Source organism: Chionomys nivalis, chromosome 3 (genome assembly GCF_950005125.1).
Source record: "Chionomys nivalis chromosome 3, mChiNiv1.1, whole genome shotgun sequence".
NCBI lineage: Eukaryota > Metazoa > Chordata > Mammalia > Rodentia > Cricetidae > Chionomys > Chionomys nivalis.
Window position 1 is genome coordinate 40732268 of NC_080088.1, and position 25422 is coordinate 40757689.

General features: G+C 39.9%; 1 protein-coding gene across 2 annotated transcripts in view; it reads left to right on the forward strand.

Moving 5' to 3' along the window:
• Gsk3b (glycogen synthase kinase 3 beta) overlaps nucleotides 1-25422 on the forward strand; it is a 148905-nt gene that overhangs the window by 30824 nt on the left and 92659 nt on the right. The gene's annotated exons all lie outside the window — the stretch shown is intronic.

Below are 25422 nucleotides of genomic sequence, written 5' to 3' on the forward strand. Positions count from 1 at the left end.
GGCGGCAGGAACACAGCCCGCAGCTCCTACAACAGAATGGCGCCAACGTGTTGATAACTGAATCCACAGAAAGCCTGAGAAAGCTTGGGAAAGAATAAAGCATGTTTTCTTGGTAGCAGCAATTTCTCCGGTCTGCTCTGCTTGCCAGAGGCAAGCAAGCGCTCTCATCTAAGAGAGGCTTCCTGACTCAGCTTTAGCTGCAAAATCCCGCAGCTCTTTTAAGAGGTCCTGCCACGAAACACTTAAATGGTGTTGATAAAAGCTGACTGCATGCTTGTTTGTTTTCAGCCGTAGTAGGAAAAAAGTTGTGCTGTTTTAAAATGCTGGCTTTCTGGGCTGCACTGCCAGGGCAAACTCTGACTCGGGCAGGCAGTCTGGCTGAGTGTGGTCTGTGAGCAGAATGCTGCAGCTTGCTTGCTGGCAAGGACCTTGAAACGCCATAGAGTTGTGACAATAAAAATGACTACAGCCGGTATCTCCGCCATGAGGCTGGAAAGCTAAGAAATGGGCTGGATCCAGCCGTCAAAGTCACAACTTTAATCCTACCCATATTGCTCAGTAATTTAAAGGCTCATGTGGTCAGAAAAAGAGAGATACAGTAAAGAGAGATTAAAAAACAAAACCTCTACATGATTTACAGTGTGTTAAAAATATATGCAGGCTAAAAGTTAAAGTTCTTAAAATTAAAAAAAGGAAGAAAGAGAGTAGTTGGGTGTGGTAGTACACACCTTTAATCCCAACACTTGGGAGGCAGAATGGAGATTGACCTCTGTGACTTCAAGGTGTGGTAGCACACACCTTTAAATCCCAATGCCTGGGAGGCAGAGACAGGCGGATCTCTGAGAGTTCAAGGACAGCCTGATCTACAGAGTTATCCCAGGACAAAGATATACAGAGAACCTGTCTCAAAAAGTAAAAGTAAAAATAAACTAAATAGAGGTTAAAATAAAGCTGCACAAAGATGGAAAATATAGAGAGTCTTGATACTGTATGCTATTATGCTCTCTTTGAATTATTTGAATGCTGAGGAAGGAGCAACAGCTGCTAAAAGATATTTGTTTATAAATGCTGCTGAACTAATCCAATATTTTGAAAATACCTTGACTTTAAAATTTGGATCTAAGGACATGATGCTTTGGAAAGGAGTTTCTTCTCTTTTTTTCTCAAGGATGAGACCCTGTGGATTGCTTCTATCCCAATATGGTATGATAGACCACGCCCTCCTGAAAGGTTGCAGTGAACACCTTCAGAAAATTACATCACTCAACTGCCAGCTGAGATGAACATAGCACACAGGTTACACCATAAAAGACCTAAATTACAATGCCCCCTTCCAGCAGGAAGCAGTTTGGAGAGAAATAACTGCACCCATGTTCCCATATATTGTTTATAAGTGTTCTTTTACATTTAAAGGGGGAGATGATATAGATGTGAATAATTTGCATTGATATGAATCTTGATTTACTGATACTAATTTAAGGTCCATTTTGTTATATGTATATGTATTTCTGATATTGATTAAGGTATTGTGATTGTGTAGTTCATTTAAAAATGTAATGTATATAGGTTGTTAATAGATAATCATCTATAATAGTCAAGTTTGTAGCCATGTTAGTTAGATTTTCTAGATGTGCATAGATATATTTTAGATAGACATTCTTCATATCTTTCAAAGACTACAGAATAGGACATTTAATATTTTAATAACTTAGGATTTTTCATGACAATGAAACACATCTGCTCCTGGCAGCACCAATCTACTTCAAGAACAAGATGGGCATCGAAGAGGCTCCTTATAGAGTTTGATAGCCATTTGGGTAAGAAACTGCTCTTGCCTGGACTATTGTATAAACTGGACACAGAGAACCTGCAGAGAGAGGACTACTGAACTTGCCTAAAGGTGAGATGATCTTTCGGGGTTTCTGATTCATGAAGGAGTCTGCGAGACATTCTGCAGGACACAGCAGATAGTGACTGAACTGCCTTTGAAATTTCCTGCTTCATGGAAATGTCTCTGGATACTATGGGCCTGAAGGCTGAAGATGAATGCCCCAGCGGTACAAAAGAACTTTGTGTGACTGTCCAGGCAGCGAGATGTCTCTCTCATTTCTAGAGTTTTGAAAGTTGCCTATTTTTTGTTTGCTTAGGTAATATTGTATTCTTCTGGAGTCTTTGATGGAGTTGAAGAATAGATAGTTATAATTATAGTTTTCCATTGTTATGATAAAAGATAAAATAGATATAAATATTGTAACTGTAATTCTTACTTGATAACTGTTTTGTTATGTAATTTTGCTATGTTAAAGTTAAAGCCTTCCTTTTTTTGTTTAAACAGAAAAAGGAGAAATGATGGAGGAAGGTCATTGGTTAATTAATAAAGAAGCTGCTTGGCCCTCATAGGTTAGAACATAGGTGGGTGGAGTAAACAGAACAGAATGCTGGTAGGAAGAGGAAGTGAGCTCAGACGCCAAGCCTCTGCTCTCCAGGGCAGACGTGATGAAGCTCCGACCCAGGATAGACGTAGGCTAGAATCTTCCTGGTAAGCGCACCTCGTGGTGCTATACACATTAATAGAAATGGGCCAAGCAGTGTTTATATGAATACAGTTTGTGTGTCGTTATTTTGGGACATAAGCTAGCCAGGCGGCCGGGAGCTGGGTGGCAGGAACGCAGCCCGCAGCTTCTTTCAACAAGCATCAGTCACAGCTAAGCCCTTATGCTGGCCCAGACATCAATACAGTTTAAATAGAATGTGAGCCATAGTGACATACACAGTCAGTATAATGTTACTGTCAATTTTCTGATGAGTTAGTGTTTGTGGGTATGAGTCCTTTTGAAGGAATTGGAATTGGTATGTTTACTTGCATCCTTTTCATTTCTTTTTGGGCCTTTTGAGACAGGACTTTTTTGTGTTACAGCCCTGGCTGTCTCGGAACTTACTTTGTAGACCAGGCTGGCCTCGAACTCACTGAGATCCCCCTGCCTCTGCCTTCCAAGTGCTGTGATTAAAGACATGTATCACCACTTCATTTATTTCTTTAATAATTCTGAGAGACAAGAATTGTTGCCTATATTTTGCAAATAACAAAATTGATTTTAGAAAGGTTAAGTAGTTTGTTTAGAATTCACAGCTGATAAGTTGTGGCTTTTAAACCAGGCTTTGCTACTGAAGTTCATCAATGCAGAGTTCTATCCATAGGACTCAGCTCTAACTTTGAACCAAATTTCAATGAAAACTTCCTCTATCTTTAAGATAATGAAATAGTAATAACACACAGCCCACAGAAGTGTTAGAGGTTAAATGATATAATGCATAGAAAACAGTTTGGAATTAACATAGAGTGGATACTCAGTTTTGTTAGTTAGTTATTTTTCTGTCTTCAAAATTCTGATTTTTCAAGCTTGATGTTTCTAGAAGTCTGATAAGAAGGGTGTTCCTAAGCTGCACTGTAATTCAGGGTACTGATATATTTTGTAAAAAGAATAGAGTGAAGCAGTCATGTGACAGACTTTAGTCTAGGAGGGCAGTGAGAATTTGCAGCAAATAAGTTAGAAATTGGTGGGTTGTTACTGCAGTGTAGGATTTCTTATACTCATTGGAAACAATGTTTCCTAAAATGATTTTTTGTCATCCTTTTCTTTCTAATTGAATAATATAAAGTATTTAAAAAACGGGGAGGTGCAGGGTGACCTAGAAATGCTGTGTGAGGTATTTACTTAGGGATCGCAGTAGGGGTTTGTGAACTAGCTATTTTAAGACTGGAACTTCACATTACCTGGAGGGGTTCATGAATATTGTAGGCTTAGTAACAGAGCTACTGGGTAACCTGTAATTCTGACCTGGGGGCACTACTTAGAAGACAGGAAGTTAGGATTTGTGCCGCGTCTGAGATAGCCTGAGAGTGATAACCTGCAGCTTAGTCATTCCTTCCTCCCATCTACAAACTGCTGTGCCTTGTTTAAAGAACCTGGAGAATTGGTGCTTCTTGATAAAGAGAAACACTACTCATGGGGATCATGCTTTGTGGGTCGCCTTCTCCATTGAAGTCTGGTGACACCTGCCCTTTATAACTGTATAAAGGCGAGAGTCACTTGGTGTGTATTTAAAACAGTAAGCTGTTCTTTCTGGGAATTGCTTGAATGTGTTAACGTTAATTCATAAGCATCAACACTGCTCAACCCCACATGGAAATTTTAGTTTGTTTTAAATGTTACAGTACCAGGTTTTATTTTATTGATAACTAGTTCAGTAAAAAAAGAAAAATTTATGTTGTTAGATTCAGCAATGATTTAGCATAGTAAGTTTCATTTCCTCTTTCAGAAGTGTTTCTTATTTACATGCCTGTGTCTGCAGTAATCCAAGTGACTCATAAATGCCTTGGTTCTTTCCTTACAAATAAAATTATTCTTCCAGCAATAGATACAACACACTGATATTTACAGGGCTAGGTTGGCACCCTGACCATTGAAATGCTGGGTTTTTTTTTCTCCTAAGAGGGAAAAGAAGAGATATTATGTCTGCAGATTGTTCACATAGCATCAGTGCTTATCAGTGGGAGAAACTACTATTTATGGAAGTATCGGATTAATATGACTTGGTATTTTTACTTGGAATAAGCTTTGATTGCCTTAAAAAAGAAGTTGATGTCAGGCAGGGCTGGAGAGATGGCTCCGCAGTTAGCCATAGCAAATAGCACTGGTTACTTTTCAGAGGACCGGAGTTTTAATTCCTAGCACCCTGGCAGCTAATACTTGTCTCAAAGGATTTGATGTCATCTTCTGCCTTTTCAGGCACCTGTCATATTTATATGATACATAGATATACGCATGGGCAAACAGCCATACACACATATATATAAATAAATAAAATTTTAAAAAGATATTGCTGTCATAGTTTAGTGCTTTTGAAAAGCATTAGTCACACTAACATGGAAATTTCGATAACTTTCGTGGAGATCCCTCTTACTTAAACTAAAGCAAAAACAAAAACACCCCAGACTCATATTTTGGTTAGTGATAAAAATAATTATCTGTAGTGCTGGGGTAGTTAAGAGTTTATTACCCAGTGTCCATGGCAGTTAGAGGGATCCAAGGGATCCCTGAGGACACCTTACATACCACGTGTTTATTGTCCATAAATCCTGTTTTGTCATCATAGTTCTTTGGCTTTCCCACTGCTCTTTTCTCCCCCCAATTTTAGGTAAAAAGGTATAAAACTTTGTCCTTTAAAAATACATGATTCTGTGTTATTTAGTACATTTATAGTACACATCTACACCTTTATGAAGTTCTCAGACACTTTCCGCACCCCACAAGTAAACTGCCCGCTATGCAGCCACTGTCCATTTCCCCCTCCCTCTATCCCAGTGACCATCGACCCCTCTGTCTCTTATCTTACTCTGGTTTGTCTTGTGTGGGAGTGTCGAGGCTAGAGGTTGACTTTGGCTGTGTGCTCATTGTTCTCCACCTTACATTTTGAGGACAAGGCCTCTCACTTGAACCTGGAAATCATCAGTTGGGCTAGACTGGCTAGCCAGCAAGTCCCAGGGATCCCGGTGTCTCTGTCTCCTTGGGGCTGGGATTATAGGTGCCCTTCTGTGCCCTATTTTTTTTTTTTTTTTTTTTGTGGTTGCGGGGCACCCAAACTCAGGTCGTCATTGCTTGTATGGCAGGGCCCTTCGCTGATTCCTTGCCAGCCCTGTCATTTGCATTTAACTACTATGCACTGGTTTGTGTTCCTTACAACCAGAGTATCCTACCTTCTAGACTTTGTCAGTTTGGGTCATTAAAAGTTATCCTTGGGAAGAGTCTGTCTTCCTGTTTCTACTTCACGTAAAACGTTCTCCCAGACCCCAGTCTTCCCTGCGGTCTTTTCCTCCCCTTCCCTTCCTAATTGAGTGTTTAGATTTTTAATTTTGCCTTTTGTTTCTTCTTGGCTGGTCTTTGCTGCTTCTGTGGCCAAATTTAGACTTAAAACTCTTTTATCTCTTCAGAATTCCAGAGCTGTTTGAATGCTCTCCTAGATGTTCTATAACCACCTAAAACTGAACCTGTTAAAGCAGAAACTGTTTTCACAGTCTCTGGCCTGCGTCTGTCTCCTCTTCTGAGGACGTGGCACTGCTCTCCATGGGTTTCTTGGTTTCTTTTCTGCAGGCAGTTGTTCGCGCCTTATACCTTACCTTTCGTCACTCTACGGGTCTGCCCTGACTTTTAAGTTTGGGATGTTAGCACCCTTTGCTTAGACCGCTGTTGTGCAAATTAGCTTATAAGGCTAAATGTGGACAGTTAGTATTTGTGAAAATCAAGCTGTAATTGAATACTGCCTTGCTCATTAATCTGTGTGTTCATTACAAATAACCCATGGTATCCAAAACCTAAACTATTTACTACTTGGCCCTTCACAGAACAAAGTTCTCTACTCTCAGGCTATTATTAGTTTTCTGTTCCTAGCTTTGTCTACCTTTCTGTTCTATCCAGGTAAACATTGAGAAATCTGAGCGCACATCATTTTGTGTGCATTTTATGTTTAGTAAATCATTCCTTATAGAAGAAATTGAAGACCATTATCATGATATAAGATCCCGTCTGCTGGTCTGGGTTGGTGTTTTTATTCAGATGGTTTCCTTACCTTTCCTGGGCTGTCCTTTCCTCTTTTCCTGATGTTGTCTTCCTGCAGTTGTTACAGTTAGATGTGCTCTCCCCAGCCGCCCCCCCATGTGCTCGGAGTGCTCTTGAGGGATGGTAGCATCACGAGAATACCGAACAGACGATTGGGAGGTGGGCCTTAGTTGAGGGTGGACTCTGAAGTGTTTATTTTGTTTCCACTCCCCCACCCCTCCCCCCGAGTTCTTGCCTCCTGTCTGCCATGAGTTATGCAGCTTTTCTTCACCATGTCTGGCCCCCAGGATATTCTGCTTCACCATGCAATAGAAACAGCACGGAAAGTAACATATGAAACCATGTGTGAGCCCAGCATTGCTTGGTCAGCGTTGTGTCACAGTTACAGTAGTGACTAGTGAGTTGTCTCGCATTCTAGGTTATGTCGCCTTCCCTGCTTCTTCACTCCACCCATGGCTTTTGTTGTGTGTAATAACCTGTTGTGTAGTTTTACCCGCTAGATAGTATTCTCCTAGTAGACTAAAAGCCCAACAGGGCCGTGCACTACAGGGAGATGTTATACCCATGTAACTACAGATACTGGTTGAATTGTTGATTTCAGTTGTCAGGTAGATCACAGTTAGTTGCTTTTATCATTGCTGTGATGAAACCCTTTACAAAAACAATGTAACAGTTTATTTTGGTTTATGGCTCGAGAGGGAACAGTCTACCGTGCATGGTGAGGCAGGCACAGCAGCAGGTGTGTGGGGTGGCTGGTCACTTAGTGTTCCACTTGTTTTCTGCATTCTGTTTTGTCTGGGACTCCAGTCCATGGCATGGTGTTGCTCATGTTCAGGAGGGTTAAACCTTTCTGGAAATGTCTCTATAAACACCCAAACATAAGATCCTAAGTTGCTTCCAAATCTTGCCAGGTTGACAATTAAGATGAACCACCACAGAGGGTATGGGCATCAGAATAAAACAAGCCATTGAAAGGAACTTGATTCCATAACTGTTTACCCACTAACTAATGAGTTCCCTACTTGTCCATGTAGACATTTTCCTCTTCTCCTATACTAGAATCCATTGGCTTCCATTAAATATTGTGTGGTAATACCAGCTAGGTGTCCAAAGAGCTGTCCTACATAGTGCTTATGTAAGGAACAGTTTCGATGGAGTGTGCTAAATTGATTCATTACTGTAGGATTTTATTCCAAAATTATATGGTTGTTCTCTTTAAAATTTGCAGCAGAAATGGAGTGCTATACTGTGTCACCAACAGTTAGCTGTCTGTACTGTTGACCTGCTGGACAAGTACTGCGGGTTCTGTTTTGGTTTGGTTTGCGGCATGTAGGTGCTTCTGGTAGTAAGATGTGTAGCGTAGCAGCAAACACTTGAATGTTATTTATTTAATCTCTGTAACTATCCTCTGAGGAAGGATCCTATTATTCTTCTTGTACAGATGAGGAACTTGAGGCACAAGAAATTGAAATAAATAAATTTGGCCATGTATAGCTAGTAAGAGTTAGGTGCAGTATTTAAATCTGACTGGTTCTAGTTCAGTGGTTCTCAATCTTCCTAATGCTGCCACCCTTTACTACAGCTCCTCATGTTGTGTCCCCAACTGTAAAATTATTTTCATCACTACTTCATAACTGTTATTTGCTACTGTTATGAATCATAGTGTCAACATTTGTGTTTTTTTCAGTGGTCTTTGGCGACTCCTCTTGAGAACCACTGCTCTAGGGGGATTGATTTAGTGACTTGACTATGCTAGACTCTGAATGGATCACGGAATATATCAAGTGTAAAGCCCTTGCGTTCCTTCAGTTTTCTTCTAATATAGAGTTTGGGGTCATCAGGAAAGAACAACATGAAAACTGATGTGCTAAGTAGTAGAAACTCACCAGTAGAATGGGATGAAGTCCATCTTTTTTTGTATTGCTTTTAGTAGGCTTAAAACAGATGTAGCTCTACAGAAGATTGCACAGGTCTAAGTGCACATCTAGGCATATACACTTCCACCTAGATAAACTACAGAGGTCCCTCTGCCCCTCCACAGAGAACCCAGGGCCTTGGTTTTCATCATTATTTCAGAAGCTTTTTTTTTGAGGGGGGGGGTTGGTTTTTGAGATAGGATTTCTCTGTGTAGCTTTGACTGTCCTAGAACTTGCTCTGTAGACCAGGCTGGCCTCAAACTCAGAGATCCACGTGCTTCTGCTTCCCAACTGAGGAAATTAAAGGCGTGTGCCACCACTGCCCTTCTCAGAATTCTTTTAAATGCCTCCCCACTCAGTAACTACCCTATCCTTTATTTTATTTGAAAATACGTTTATTACTCTTGACTCCTATGAGTTTGTTTTCTCTATTGGAGTATAAGTTTTGGTTTTGTTACCATTCCATTTCCTTGCCCAGCATGATGCATGATATAAAGTAAGTGTTTTATATCATGCAATATATATATAATATATCATTCAAAATATATATAAAATACATAAAACAATTATTTTCTTACTAAGTTTATTGAAAACCACATGACTGTTGTGAACTGAATTATATGGTGCTCAGGTATTGTTTTGGTTCTAGGTGCTTAGGATAGGTGATTAGAGTCTTGGTAAGGATACTTTAAATATTTTTCAAAAATTTATGTGTAGAAATGTTTAACCTGTATATATATGTTTGTATATCACATTTGTGTTTGGTGCCCATGGAGGCCTGAAGAGGGTATCAGATTCCCTTGAACTGGAAATAGTGACCATTGTGAGCCACCATGCCTGAGCTGGGAACCAAACCCTGGCTGTTTCAAAGAACAGCTAGTGCTCTCAGCTGCTGAGCCACCTCTTTAGCCCTGGCTTCTTTTCCTCCCTCCACGGGTTTCTTTTTCTTTTTCACAGGGTTTCTTTGTGTAGTAGCCCTGGGTGTCCTGGAACTTGTTCTGTAGACCAGGCTGTCCTTGAACCCGCAGAGATCTGCCTGCCTCTGCCTCCTGAGCCCTGGGATCAAAGGTATGTGCCCCTGCTTAGCCTTGACTTTTACATTTAGTATGATACTCATGACAGTTTTAAAAGTAGAACTATGTAGGCGCTGTGCTGAGTCTGCTGATCATTGCTCCTGTGAATGTTGGGAAGCAGAAGGTTGCTATCCAGTGAGAGGTAACGACAGCTTATCTGTTGGATTGCCTTACTAAGATCTCAGCCGCTCAGCTTACACTCTCGATGGTCCTTTGGGTTATCTCAGACAGTTGCAAAAATAGTAAATGATTGTTTTTTGTGGACAGAGAATTGTGATAGAGACACAATAAATTCATCAATCATTAGTTCCTTTAGGGCTGTAGTTAATTGCTTTTGTAGTCCTTTGGTTGAAAACAATGAAAAATCTGCTTGCTTATCTTTATTAGTTTTAAGATAAGTGAAGCTATAGGGCTCTGGCTAGAAGTCCTGCTGTTTACTTTTATCTTTTTAATGTTATTTTTGGCAATGCTGGGAATCATATCAGGAACTTACATATCTAGGCCAGCACTCCGCCATTGAGTCACATCCCAAACCTACAAGTCATTTTAACTCCAACTTATTCATGTAGAAAAAAAAGAAATTTTGAGGTGAATGTAATTCTGTAGTTTTTGACTTTCCTTTTTGGTCTCTTTTGTTTACAAAGAAATTAGGTTATACAGTAGTTTACCACTCAGTAAAAACCAAGGCAGCCTGCTCAGCTCACTGGTTACTGGTTTTTATTTTATTTTTTTTGCATCTTGCCGAGGTAGAATTACCTAGGGAGTTTTTAAACAGATGTGTGCTTGTTGTAACCCGCCTACAGCTTTGATTTTTATTAAATCCGAGATGGCACTGAGACAAGAGCAGAAGGGCTGCAGAAACAAGGCAGTGGCAGACACACAGCAGCATCCTTTTCTTCTTAGAATCTTAATGCATTTTCCAAAGACTTTATTGTGCTCTTATGCCCTTTTCTGATTTTTTTCTTTTAAAATAATGGACTTCTGGATTTACTAAAAAATAGGAATAAAACATATAAATGGTTCCTTATAATCCCCATTCCCCCTTGCTCATACCCTCAGTATACATTGCATCAATGAGGTGTATTTTTATAATTAATGTTTATAATTACAATGTTGATATTAACCAAAGGTTGTTGTTTATCATTCCTTATTGCGATTGATGCTCAGACTGTTTTGTCTGTTTTGACTATTGAGGAGATCATGTTGTCACTATTAAAATAGCATATAGAATTATTTTACTACCTTCATATCCATCTTTTATCTGTTCACCAGTTACTACTATACTGTGGCAAATCTGAGCTTTTTAATGTATAGTTTTGTCTTTGTCAGAGGTCGTAATCTCACAGTATGTAGCATTTTGTTTTTCTTTCACTAAGCAATGTATATCTAATGTTCTTTCATACCTTTTCTTAGCTTAATATGATTTCTCTTTTCTCTTTATGGATATTTTCAGAGTCTCACTATATATCCTAGGCTAATATTAAACTTAGGATTCTTCTTGCTCCAGCATGCTAAGGTCACTTAATTTTGACCGTTTTGCTTGTGTGCATGCATGTGTGCTTGTGTGCGTGCATATGTGCGTGTGTACCATGATAGTGCCTTGTGCCTTCAGAGTCAAGAGGGCATCAGATACCTTGTAACTAGAGTTTGAGATGGTTGTAAACCACCCTGTGGGTAATTGAGACCCAGTCTTCTGGAAGAACAACCTCTTAACCGCTGAGCCATCTCTCCAACCCACCATTGTGTTCTTATTGAGTTTTAGAAACTCTTTGTACAGTTTGCATGCATGTTTTTTATCAGATAATGAGTTTTGCAAGTATTTCTCAGACTTTTTTTTTGTAGAACAGATATTTCTAATTTTAATAAAGCTCAGTTTTCCCTTAATAGTCTAGTTAGTGTGTGCAGTTTTTTTCAAGGTCATTTAGATTTTTGTTATCTTTAGAAGTTCTGTAGATTCATATTTTCTTTAGGTGTGTGAATATTGAATTAATTTTTGTGAGTTTTGTGCTTTTGACTTAATTGCATAAAGTTGCTTTTTAATTCATTTTCTTGTACATGGGCATCTAGGTGTTCCAGCCATTTTTCAAAAAGATTATCTTGCCTTTTATTTTTCTGTTAAAGAAAAAATAAAATAAAGATTATTTTAATATTTATTTATTTGTATTCATGTCTATGTGGGACACACATGCAGGTGCCTGCAGAGGATATCAGATCCTCTGGACTGGAATTGCAGGAGCTGTGAGCCACTTGGCATAAGTACTGGGAATTGAACTTGGGTCTCTGGAAAAGCAGCAAGCACTCTTAACCACTGAGCCATCTTTTTGGCCCTTTAATTTTCTGTTTTGAAATGCTGGGGGTCAAGCCTAGGGCCTTGCAAGTACTGAGTTACATCCATAGTTCTTGCCATTGCTCTTTGATGTTTTCTCAACGAATACTACTAAGCATGAATTATGATAATTAAAGAAAACTGAAGTTCTTATAATTAATATTTTGACTATATATTATGCCTTTAAAGTCGCTTAACAGGGCTTGAGAGATGGCTGAGCAGTTAAGAGCACTTGTTGCTGAATACCTGAGTTTGATACCTATCCCTCATATGGTAGCTCACAACTCCAGACCCAAGGGATCAGGCTCCCCACTTCTGCTCCTCATGGGCACCAGGCATTCACATATACATGCATACACACAGGCAAAACATATAATACATACATACATATATACATACATACATATGTGAACTAAATAAATCTCAGAAACTTAAAAAAATTAAAAAATAAGGATATTAGTCTAAACAAGAATAAACAGCATGCTTGCACTGTTTTGTTATACTGTATGTCTGAAGTAGATTTATTTAAGGGAGTTTAATGACTATTTAGAGTAATCACATTTAAAGGATAGAAAGTAAGAAACTCGTTACTATATTGAACAGGTTCAGCAATTTCTAAAAGCAGCAACTGACATTGCATGTGATATGTTTCCTGTTGTTTTATCATCTTTACCCTTTGGTAGATCTTTAACTCCCCGAGTTGACAGAAGAACACTTCACATTATAATTAAGAAATGCTTACCTGTTCTTCAGGTTAGCACTGGGTAGCTGAGATGGATAAACAGGAGTTCTTAAGAATACCCTGAGTATAAGCTGTTTGGATCCAGGAACTGACTAATAACCAGGCATATCCGTAGAACAGGTAGTGAAGTGCTTAGTGATCAGAACACAATAGAAATGACCTGTGGAGTCACCAGAAGTTTGGAATTTTAATGAAAGTAAATTTGATGTTTGATTGTATTTCTACATTTAAGAACTTGTGTATTTGAGAGTGACTCTAAGGTATTCATTGGAGTGTATTGTGGTTTCGATCTTTGCATACTTGTGTCTTTCTGAAACCTACTAGGTTGCATAGATTCATTTTAACTCAAATTTCCTCAGAACTATGTAATGATTAAACGAATCTTGGCTCCTCTAATTCATGATATCCTGAGGATGTATAAACATAACAACAACAGCAATTAGAGATCAGCCTTAAACAAGTGTTCTTAATGTGGGCATTGTCTTATTGTTTCTATTGCTGTGAAGGGACACCATGACTCTGGCAACAGTTATAAAAGAAAACTTTGAATTGGGGCTGGCTTACAGTTCCGGAGGGTTAGTTCATTATCTTCACAGTGGTGTGCAGGCAGACATGGTGCTGAAGAAGGAGCTGGGAATTCTACATCTTGATCTGCAGACAGCAGAAGGAAACTGTCCTGCACTGTCCATAGCTTGAGCAGATGAGACCTCAAAGCCTGCCCCCACAGTGACATACTTCCTCCAACAAAGCCACACCTCCTAATTGTTGACAGGGATTTCTGTCCTGCCTGATCCTGCAGCCTTTTAGTCCCAAATAAACACACAGAGGTCTACATTAATCAAAACTGATTTGGCCTAGTAGCTCAGGCTTCTTATTAAAATAACTCTTATAACTTATATTAGCCCATAATTTTTGTCTGTGCTAGCCATGTGGCTTGGTACCTTTTTCGGTGAGGCAGTCACATCTTGTTTGCTGTGTCTGGCTTCCTCTGTGTCTGGGTGACAACTGCAGACAAACTCTTCCCAGAATTCTCCTGTTCTCATTGTCCCGCCTCTACTTCCTGCCTGGTCACCCTGGCTATACTTCCTGCCTGGCTACTGGCCAATGTTTTACTAAACCAATACGAGTGACAAATCTTACAGTGTACAAGCATTATTCCATATATAGCATATACAATATTGGTTTTTGTTACAGAAAATGAAATACTGGGTCAGAGTATGGTTTCAGTGTTACATTTTGAAAAAGAAACAGTGTTTAAAGTTAATATGCACATATGTTTTGGGGATGTGGAATTTAGTCATCTGTGTTAACAGTGATTGATTTGTGTGTATGGGTTTGCACTTTTTTGCAACTATAGATCTTTATGACGTTGTCCTGACAGATAGATTGAGACTCACTTTACTGGGGATAATCAGGTAGTTTTAGTTCTCTTCCAGGTAGTTTCACTAGAAAGGCAAGATTAGCCCTTGCCATTAACCAGTTTTCTTTTCCTCTTATTTAGTGACACCCCCTCCCCAAAATCTTTTGCTCTAGGTTTTGGGAATAATCTTAAATGATTATCCCCAAAAAAAACTACATTTGAGGACTATGGGTACAGTATAAGCTTAGTGACAGAAGTCAGTGTTTGCCTGGAGCGTGAAAGAACTTCTTTTTTTTCCCATTTTTATTTATTTATTCAATTATTAAAGCTTTCTGCCTCTTTCCCGCCACCGCCTCCCATTTCCCTCCCCCTCCCCCAATCAAGTCCCCCTTCCTCATCAGCCCGGAGAGCAGTCAGGGTTCCCTGCCCTGTGGGATGTCCAAGGACCTCCCACCTCCTTCTAGGTCTAGTAAGGTGAGCATCCAAACTGCCTAGGCTGCCACAAAGCCAGTACGTGCAGTAGGATCAAAACCCAGTGCCATTGTTCTTGACTTCTCAGCAGTCCTCATTGTCCGCTATGTTCAGCAAGTTCGGTTTTATCCCATGCTTTTTCAGACCCAGTCCAGCTGGCCTTGGTGAGTTCCCGATAGAACATCCCCATTGTCTCCTTATGTGGGTGCACCCCTCGCGGTCCTGAGTTCCTTGCTCGTGCTCTCTCTCCTTCTGCTCCTGATTTGGACCTTGGGATTTCAGTCCGGTGCTCCAGTGTGGGTCTCTGTCTCTGCTGGCGTGTGAAAGAACGTCTACCCTGGACTGTACCTCTCCCACCAAAACATTGGAAGATGCATAGTTTTGTTGTATCCCTTGATAAAACCTTGAATATTTTGAAATGCATTTAATACACTTAATCTCCCTTAGTTTGGTGATATGGAACACTGTAGAGTGGTGTTTGTTTCCCTTTGTGACTGGGAGGCTGCCCCTGTGGGAACAGTACAGAAGAGAATGGTACATAAATAGTAGCCTTAAAGTATAGCTTACTGAATGTATATCACTTTCCCACCATATTGAAGTTGAAACTTCTTAAATCAAAGACACTGTTGAATTCATGTCGTAGGGTTACAATTGCTGTGATGCAACACCATGACCAAAGCAACTTGGGGAGGGAAGGGTTTATTTGACTTACACTTCCACATCACTGTTTTTCGTTGAAGAAAGTTAGGACGGAAACTTAATCAAGGCAGGATCCTGGAGACAGGAGCTGATGCAGAGACCATGGAGAAGTGCTGCTTACTGGATTGCTCAGCCTGCTTTATTATAGAACTCAGGACCACCAGCCCAGGGGTAGCCCTGGACCTTCCTCCATGGATCACTACTTAAGAAAATGCCCTATAGCTGGATTGTATGGAAGCATTTTCTTAATCGCAGTTCCCTCCTTTAGATGGCTCTATCTTGTATCAAGTTGACATAAAACTAGCCTGGACAATTGGAAACTATGCATTTGGTAATTTGCAAGATAAAATATCATAGGCAGTTTGTGGATGAGAGTAATGATTGAAATAATTTCTTTTTCTGACCTGTAACTTATTAACAATTGGAAGGTGAAAGTAAATTGAATGAACACCAAGTGTTTGAAATTATCATTGTGGTAGTTAAACTATGAGGTGTCTCCCGCAGACTTGGTTCCCAGTTTGTGGTGCTGGTCAGGGAGATTTAGGTGGTGCAACCTTTGCTGGAGGAAGTCTATCACTGGAGGCCACTTTGGAGATTGTATAGCCTCACTCTGCTTCCAGTTAGGTCCCTCTAAATCATGTTTGTGATGAACGGCGATCTCTCATCTTCCAGCCCCTGCTGCCATGCTTGTGCTACCGTGCTTCCAGCTACTGTGTTGAACTCTTGGGTTTTTCAAAATAGAGTTTCTCTGTGACTTTGGAGCCTGGCCTGGAACTAGCTCTTGTAGACTAGGCTGGCCTCGATCCGGCTGCCTCTGCTCCCCGGGTGCTGGGATTAAAGGCATGTGCCACCCCCCCACCCCCCGTAGCTACCTTTTACTACAGATTTTCTTCCCTTTCCTGCATACTTTACAGCTTACTTTGAAGACTGTCATAGACAGTCGTCAGGAGAAAAGGATGCTGCAGAAGGGAAAGTGGCAACACAGATCTCTCTTACTGTCTCAGCTTAGATGATTTTTAAAAATTAAAGCAGCATATGTGTTTTCATCTCACTCATCGACATTGTTTTCTTAATGTAGCGTGGTAAACTGCCAGATTTTACAAATAAGTTGTTTAATTGGAGCTCTTCACCTCTTATCGACTGTAAGTCCAACTGAAATAACTGAGTGAGATGACAATATCTGAAAGGGGTCAAAGTATTCATTTGGGCCATCCAAAGATTGTCTCCTACCGTTATGTCTCTCCTAGCTTCTGACTTTCAAGTGGTAAGCAATCTGGGAGATGTTCTGTTAAGTGTGTCCTCATACTTTCCTTCACGACCCACTATCGAATCAGCAGCCATACTTCTCAGGCTTTTTATTTACTAAGAACCCAGGAAGCATCTCTTCCAGCGCAGCTTCAGGAGAGAGACACTAGTGGCTTTGCTCTGTGAACCGACACGGTCAGTATACGTAATAAATAAAGTCTTAAAACATGTACAGGCTGTGAAAGTGCCTAGTGCGCACCATGCGGATCTTTTGGATACCAGTGGTCAGTACTTGCTTCTAAAATCTGAATTGTAATTATTTCAAGTGTGGGTTAGAGCAAGTGGAGTGTTTATTCATTTGGGCTTGGTTCTATTCTAGTTCATGGAAGCTAGAAAAAACAGAAATATGCTTGATTCTCTGATTTTTAGTGAAATAATACTGAAGTTTAGACTTAAATTAGTATAGTTCATTCTCGTTTTGGGGTTGTTGCTTATTTTAAAGTACAGTTATACTTTAAGAGAAGATAAAAGTAAGTTAATTAAGACTAGCTCAAAACAAGTATAGTTATTTCCAAGTAAAATCTTGGGTAGCTAGAGGGTTCTGTTACCAGACTCTTCGTGAAATAATTAAACTTTTCAGTTTTGTTGAACACAGTTAGGTTTTTGAACCTGGAGAGCGTTGTGTTGTCTTAATAGCAAAAGCCGTAGCATGTGTTGGAATAGAATAACTATCCTGCCTGTGTTAAACCCATGTGTGGCAAACACTGACCTGTTTTCAGTAAGTCTAGGATTATATTTTACTGTTGTAAAGGCATTTATATGCTTCCCCTCAGGATCTGGATCTGACAGCGGCAAGCATAGGAAAAGTAAAGTAGTCAGTTCTCAGACGCTAACTGCTGGAACGGTCTTGGTAAATCCTGGAGCAAACGTCTGCTGAGCACTTTCATTGTCCTCAGCCCTGTGCTAATAATAAGCAGAAGGGAAATGATGAAGATAACCTCTGTTTCCATAACAGCTCCTAGTGAAGTGAGGGGCTGATGCTTTTACTAAGTATAGAACATGTGATAAGCACTGCAGTCGTCACAGACAGAGGTAAAAGCTTAGCGGGGGGGGTCTTGTTCTTTTCTGTTCAGTAAGTCAGAATGCAAAGAATATAAGTTATTGTGCTGTTAAAAACAAACAGAAAAGCCAATGCTACTTGCCAGTGTTAGCATTCCTCACAAGAATCCTTTGAAGCAGCCCCCTGCTGTATTACAGATAGCCAGCTATGGTAGAGTGGATGCTCCAGGACGTGGCGTTATCCATCAGTTGGCTGAGGTCCTTTGTTATACTTGGAACTTGGGCAGGCAAGGAGAAGGTCTTCAAGTATTGTTCTTGGCCACCTTTCCTGTGTCTTAGTGTTTGACAGCAGTGGCAGCAGGCACGCAGTAAAAATAGTAGGTAGCACCCTCTAGTGTCTTATATATAGCTCTCGTGTAGCTCTATTTACTGGAACAGTTAGTTTTACAATAGTTATGGTTCCTGTAGAATTCCTCAGCCTTTCAAGATAGCTGACTTTGCAGCTTAGGGGCCTAAGTTTTGGGTGTCTCCTCCCTTCAGAGCAGCAGTTGGTTAGCTTGCTTTGGTCACTATCATGACTGTCACCACTTGGGAGGTAGCTACCACTGCCTTAGTTTGATTGTTTGTCTTGGTTTTTGTTGCTGCTTCCGCTGGCTGTTGGGCCACAGCCCATTTTGTAGCCTACCCCTCCTGTAACTGTCGGTGCACCTGGCCTCTCCACGGTGCATGAAACTCTGCTTGGCAACTGTTGAGCTCTGCCTCTGCTGTCTGTCTGTGCTGGGCAGTTGTGCAGCTCCACGCCTCTGCTGCGTACCAAGGCAGGTGTGGGTTTGGCTTGCTTTTCCAATTCAGCTGGTGGATCGTTCTCATCTGCTGCTGTCAAAGCAACTGGAAACTCTGTAGCCTCTTAGCTGGTTTACTGCTGCTGCCACCACATTGTCACGGCCAGTGCTGCTGTGGCCATTTCCTGTCTCTCATGCCACTACTGCCCTCTTTCTACTTCCAGCTCAGTTTTCTCTAACAGAAGTAGGCAAGAAAAGCCCATCCGAGAAGTTGTTTTCACCGAGCCTAATGTTGCAACATAAGGGGAAGGCAACACAGGAGTGTATATTAGTTGGCTCAAAAAGTGAGCCAGATAGTCTTCATATATAGGCACTTTGATTGGTGAAAGGGGCACTTTGACCAATCACAAGAAATCTTTCATACAAATGAGGGTTTGTGCTTATACCAGTTATGGCATTGTCCTTTTTGTACCAGTCACAGCAATCCTTCTGCTAGGCCACCAGGGAAAGTGTATTCCTTGTCTGCTATGACCTAGGTGGTAATGATTGCAGGGTCTCCTAGAGCTGGCCTTCTTAAACATTTTCTTGTGACTGGTTTTTGTTTGTATTTTTTTTTTTTTTTTTTGCCACAGCAGGTGTATCACCGTCTAAAATAGGTATAGGGCACCAGCAAGATTGCCAAGTAGGTAAAAGCACTTAATGTACGAGCCTTGTGATGTGAGTTCAGTCCCTAGATCCCAGAGTGCTGGGACAGAAACCACTCCCCCAAAACAAGAGTGCACATAGACACTGAAAACAATGAAATTTATAATTCTAAAACAAATATATATATATATTATATCACACATTTACTTTTAATAAGTCAAGTATAGGGGTTGGAGAGGTAGCTCAGCGGTTAAGAACACTGGTTGTTCTTTCTAAGGTCCTGAGTTCAATTCCCAGTAACCACATGGTAGCTCACAACCATCTGTAATGAGATCTGGTGCCAACTTCTAGCCTGCAGGGACACATGCAGGCAGAACATTGTATACATAATAAATAAGTAAATCTTTAAAAAATCAAATGTATTTCAGAAAATTCTTTAAGTATAGTTTTACCACTTACTAAAGAGAAAATCAAATTTGCACGCTGAATGGATGTTTGTTTATTTTTACATAAATAATTAAATCCGTGAATATTTGGTGCTACCTGAGTACTTCAGAATTTTTGTTTGTAGTACTAGGATTAGGCTTCTGTGTGCGAGGTGAGCACATGGCCACTGAGCTGCACCTCCTGCTTCCAAGTTTTCAGAGTAGAATAGTTTGCTTTTATGATGGTCAGTGCTGAGAATACTGCATAAATACACAGGGCAGAATGATAGAAGCACATTGACATAGTGTTGTCACTTATAGCAGGCGTTAGTATTATCCCAGAAATGAGCCTTTGGATAAATCTGTGGGGATTATGGTGATTGAGGGGAGAAGACCCATCTTCTGCAGGTTGTCCCATCCCCTACACTGGGGAGGCTAGAGTGTAAGAGTGGAGAAAGTGGCTGAACACTAGGATGCGTGCAGTTACATTCCCTGCTTCAAACTCTTGTGCCGTGACTTCGCTGTCATAGTGTTCTGGACCTGTGCTGTGAGCTTGCAGTGGAATTGTGGGATACTGAATAGTGCTTTTCTAAAACTGTCTGTTTTCAAGATCTCTGTTTGCCTGCATGTATGTATGTCATGACGTGTGTGCTTGGTGCCTACAGATAACAGAAGAGGGTGGGTGTTGGATCCCTTGGAACTGGAGATACAGCTAGTAATTGTAAGTCCAGCACGTGGGTTCTGAGACTTAATCAATCCTAGGTCCTCTGCAAGAGCAACACTTGTTCTAAATTGCTGAGCCATCTCTCTAGCTTCAACAACAGTTAAAAAAAATTCTAATATAATATATACATTCTAATATAATACATGTTGAGGGATGTAGAAAAGAAGAAAAGTCCTTGTTTTCTGTAATTAAGCTGTTTCTATAAGAGCAGAAAACTTGGTACATATAGTAAAAAAGACTGTAGTTCATAATGTCCAGTAGTCTTCAGTGCGAATCGGGGTGTTTCAGGCAGTATTTCGTGGTAGGCAGTTGGCAGCGCAGAGTACTCCTGCTGTGTGTTTAGAACCAGCGCTGCAGGAGGTGAGTGAGCACAGTGCAGCACAGGTTAGCCCTTTACAGAAGCGAGTTCAGTCGATTGTTTTCTGCTTGGTTGATTTTCTCTACTGCTTTATATCGATAGGCTTATGTGGGTCTGACTTTTTTTTTTTTAATTAAATAAAGGGTTTACTTACAAATTGCCCTAGAATTTTTAAAAATGTTATTGCTAATTAGAATTGATTGCTTTATCTGATTTCCTGGTATTCCTTTTCTTTCTTCTTCAGCTTCATTTGCTCCAGCGCCCATGAATAATTTGCGCTGTGGTCTAGAGAGTCCCAGAAAAAGAGTAGGAATTTTGTTTTCACTGTGAGGTTTTAGAATTTGTCTCATTTTGAATTTTGATTTTCCTTTGTTGTTCATGTTTCTGAGCGGGTTTGTGTTTTGGGGAGAGCGTCTTGCTTTAATAGTTGTTCTTTAGTCAGTTGTTTAAGATAGAGATTGACTACAGTTAGTGTTTCCTTTTCTGACAACTATAGTCTTACTTGAAAATTACTGTTATTTCTCTTCATGATCGAGAAATAATAGGTAGTGTTGTTTTTCTACATCGTAATGTTCTTAGGTGGAAATGGTTCTTTCTGTGTAGCCCCAGATGGCCTGTGGCAGTCTTTTCAGTTTGTGGTGTTTAATATCAAGGCCATGTTCTTGAGGCAAAGGGAGATTTTTACAGATGCATTACCAACTCCGCTTCCTGCTTCAGGTCACTAGAGCAGCCCGGGACATGGACGGACAGTTTCAGGGCCATTTGTTTGGGTTGTGTGACTTGGTAATAGTCTTTAAAAGCTTCGTGGTTAAATGTCTTTCACTTGTTTCTTAGCTCTGAATCTTGAAAACTGGCCTCTTTAAGAAGGAAAAAAAGACTTTGTTAAGTAAACAAAGGTTGCCTTAAGATTTATCACTTCACATAAAATTAAAATGACAGGGCTAGGGTCTCAGACTTTTATTCTTGAGATAGGCACTTGATATTTTTGGATGTTCGCTCTACATTTGTATTCTATATTTAACAGTCTCCAATCAGAGATAGTCCTTTCTTTTTTAAGTAAGTTTTTAAAAGTTTATTTTATATATATATATATATATATATATATATAGTGTGTGTGTGTGTGTGTGTGTGGAGAGAGAGAGAGAGAGAGAGAGAGAGAGAGAGAGAGAGAGAGAGAGAGAGAGATGAACCTGAGCATGTTCCGTCTGCAGGAATGGAAGGCAGAGGGAGGATGGCTGTCCAGCATGGGTTCTTTGCCTCTGGATAGGGCATTCGACTAGGATGGCAGTGGCTTTGTCTGCTGGACTTTCTCGCTGGCTGGAAGGCAGTTGTTACATTGCATTTGATCTTTCCATTATTTTTGTGAGGGATCTATTGTGATTGATATGTTGAGGATCTCTTTACAATGATAAAAGCAGGAAGGTGCATACACCTTTCTCTTGTTCTAATTATAGCAGGAAATGTGTACCATGTGACCAGATTCTGATTGTCACAGAAGAATCCAAGAGTCAGAGAGAGGACCTGGAGCTGTGCTACTAATTGCCATAGTTCTGCTGTTCTACCCCAGAGACGGTGACAGCGCTTGAAGACCAATTTTATTTTAATGGTGTATGTCATATAACTAGTTCGACAGTTATGCTGTCCGTGTATTCTAAGATATTTAGCATTAAATAAAGTAGTTATTTTTTTTCTAATTAACAGATTTGTTATTTTTAGTTTTTCATGAGGATTCTGAGTTCTGTATGTCAGTATTGTCCCACTGTACAAAGTAATCTTTTAGTGGTTAATGTTGAATTCTTTGGATGTCCCAGAGTCTAGTGTTCAGAGCTTTATTTTTCACCTGCTTTTGGGAAGTAGACATTTCAGGGCATAATGTTGCCAAACTCCATTTGGAAATACCAGGGGTAAGTAGGTAAGGGTAGGAAATTTTAAAGATTGTTCTGTATTCTGATACTTCTCCCACTCTGGAGCCAATCCTTCCACTGACTGTTACCAGACTTTCTCCTTCTATAGGAGTGGGAAAGCATGTGAAATGAGTCTTTAGGCCACAGCTAGGACGTACAGTGCAGGAGAGGTACCACAAAGCGGTGTGTTAAAATTTAGAAGCGAGTCTTTCTTACTCAACTCATTTTTTATTTGCATAGGAGACATACTATGTCTTCATTTTTATGTTAATGTTAAAGAATACAAAACAGTGAAGTGGGAAGTTATCTGGGAAAACACCATATTAGTTTATATGGTTGTTATGCAATTGCCAAGTCAGCTGATGCCAGTGCCACTGGTGACATGCTTGGCACACCAGTCGCTAGTTGCCAGTGCAGTAATATTGTCAACTTCCTCCCAGTATTATTACCTTGTTGTGTTCTTCAACACTGTTACTCATGTTCCAGCTTCAGAAATCTGATTGGGTTCATCTTAATTACTGTTTCAATTGGCTGTAAATTCTTTCTTTGCTTCAAAAGAAATCTTACTTTATTGTCTTGTTTGTTTGTTTTTTTTAATTTATTTTATTTTGAGACAGGGTCTCTCAACAAAGCTCTAGCTAGCCTGGAACTCACTATATGTATCCACAAAACTAGCCTGGAATTCAGATCCACTTGTTTGTGCCTCTCTAGTGCTGGTTTTAAATGCTTGCGCCTCCACGCCTGGCTCACTTTTGAATACAGGTTAACAGTCTTTTTAAGTTAAACTCTGAATAAAGCAGTCAGAAAAGTGTGATGCTTTTCGAATAAAAGTTCTAGGATTGAGTTGGTATGGATAACCTGAGAGCCATTGCTCCTCGTGTGCTTCAGACATACAATGTTAGCAGAGATTTGACTCCCAAGAGTTCTTTGCAGCTTCTCTAACTGCTTCAGAGAAGATAGAGCAAATGTTCTCATTTCTACTAAGGGATTGGATGTTGTCTGTGGCAGTCACAACTCAAGGTTAAGAGGCCTCAAGAATCTCTTTGTTTTATGTGTGTTAGTATAGCACTAGGGAGGCAGTGCTTCTTGAATCTCTGAGTACAAGAAGTATCGCTGGTCTCTATAAGGAGTTTAAGGCCAGCCAGATCCATTTCTTTGCCCTTCCACCAGATCTTGAGTAGACAAAGATAAAGCCCTCGTAGTTTGTCCACTCTACTATTCCAGCAATTACTGGATTTGTACCTTTTCCCATTTCTCGATCAGGAAACAAATTTTAGGCTTGCAGTGAAAAAAAAACCCAGGGTAGTGCTGATTGTCTTTAATAGTTTGTACCCACCCTCCTGGTTTTCAAGTACTACCTGAGGAGGCAAATGGGGAGGTCATCACAGATGCTGCTGTGGTGGCATGGCTTACAGGAACCCACTCAAAACTGGTCCCTGTTTGCTGGGTTGAAATGTCTTCCTACAGCAGAAAGGCATACTTTTTTTAAATACTGTGCAGCCCTGCAACCAGTCATACTAGTTCCCTACTTTCAAAGTAGGACTACGTTGTTCTGTGAATCAGATCTCTGAGATTTGGGAAGCAGACCTGTTCAATGGAATTGTAATTCCATGGCTTTAACTTTCATGCTAAAGAGAAAAGACTTTAGGAAATCATGTGATTTTTATTTTCTTTGAAATAGCTGGATAATAAAGTATGTAGTGCTTTGTTCTTTAATTTTTCTGCATCTCACTGCTCTGCATCTTTTAAGAATGTGAATCTGTTTTTAAAAATGAGCTGGGCTTGGTGGTGTAGGCTTTAATCCCAGCACTCAGTAGCCAAAGGCAGGTGGATCTCAAAATCCAGGCTGACTTTGTATATATAGTGAGTTCCAGGATAGTCAGGACTGAGTAGAGAGACCTCCTGTCTCCAAAAACCCAAAAATGACAAAGAGGAGGAAAGAGGAGGAGAAAGAAGAAGAAAAAAAGAAAGAAAAAGACAAGAAACTAATATTTTTTTGGGGGGAGCACATAGAATTTACAAGCAATTGAAAAATTGTAATTAAGGTGAGTATTGTTAGATTCTTAAAGATGGAACGTGATAATTTAAAATTAAAACCATTCTTTTCTTTTTTATTATCATTTTATTTTAAAAGAAAACAAACTATCTTTTTGCATTTTACATACCAATCCCAGTTCCCACTTCCTCCCCGGTTTATTTTCCTGTAAGTTATGAGTGAGCAGTTAAGAGCTCTTAGGACCACGGTGTATGTGCTGACTTATGCTGTTTGTATTTATTCAAAGCATACATAATAGTGTTGTAGATAAAACTGTGGCATTGATTTGTCTCAACATGTGATACTGTGTTAATTTGAAATTTGCACTAGTAATATATTTTTGAGTGTTTTTCCTTGAAACTGAATATGTAATGCCAGATTACCTGTAAATCACCTGGCCTTCCTTTTAAGAAGCCATTCATAATTTTCAGTCATTGTTCTGTATCTGGCATGAAGGATATCTTTTAAGGCTTTGTATTTAATAGATTACATACTGGTCATTGTCTGCCACCAACATTTTGGGTGTTCATTTATTGAGCAGCTAGGAGTTGCTTCTTCAGTAGGTTAGCATGAGTTCACTTGACATCTTAAAAGTTACATGATGGAATAGAAACAGAAAAAGATATAGATTAATGAGGCAAAAACTTGTATACATATATTTTTATACTTTGCATTGGATGGGTGTTACATTTGCTAGAAAAGGGAGTCATAATTGTTATTTCATCATGGTTCTAGTTTCTAGAACTTAAATGTGTTGTGAAGTCACCAAGAGAATGGTTTAAAGCTCTTGAGAACCAGGCAATAGGTAACCTAGGATAGTTTAGAATTCAGAGACAATTGTGGACTTCCAATCAGATTGGTCTTGAGCTTGAAGGGGGGCCCCTATGGTTTGCTGTTAAGGATGAGGCAACGCAAAAAGGTAAGGAAAGGTCTGTAAATGAGATGAGGGTATATGTAGGTAAGACACACATGGGCTCAATTTAGAATGGGTTTTATTGTGCTTTGTTTTACATGTTATCCTCAAATTACATGTTCTTTTCC